The sequence below is a fragment of the Neophocaena asiaeorientalis genome, unplaced genomic scaffold, assembly GCF_003031525.2.
Source record: "Neophocaena asiaeorientalis asiaeorientalis breed wild unplaced genomic scaffold, Neophocaena_asiaeorientalis_V1.1 scaffold77, whole genome shotgun sequence".
Classification (NCBI taxonomy): Eukaryota; Metazoa; Chordata; class Mammalia; order Artiodactyla; family Phocoenidae; genus Neophocaena; species Neophocaena asiaeorientalis.
The window spans coordinates 7,876,619-7,876,938 of NW_020174645.1; positions in this window are offsets into that span (position 1 = coordinate 7,876,619).

Consider the following 320-nt stretch of genomic DNA (forward strand, 5'->3'; position numbering starts at 1 on the left):
CTACTATTAATACTATTAACCTTAAACTTAACTGTTATTATTATATTTATTATTACTACTAATATCCTATTGTTATTTTGTATTTGCTATTAATCCTGTAATAGTTAACAGTGTTATTGTTAATTAGACCTAATAACTATTGTTACATTATTATATTTATTGTTATCGATCCTTTTATTTATTTATTTATTTTAAAATTTTAATTTCATTTTTTTGGCTGCTTTGGGTCTTCGTTGCTGGGAGCAGGCTTTCTCTAATTGTGGCCAGCGGGCGCTACTCTTCGTTGCGGTGCGTGGGCTTCTCATTGCGGTGGCTTCTCT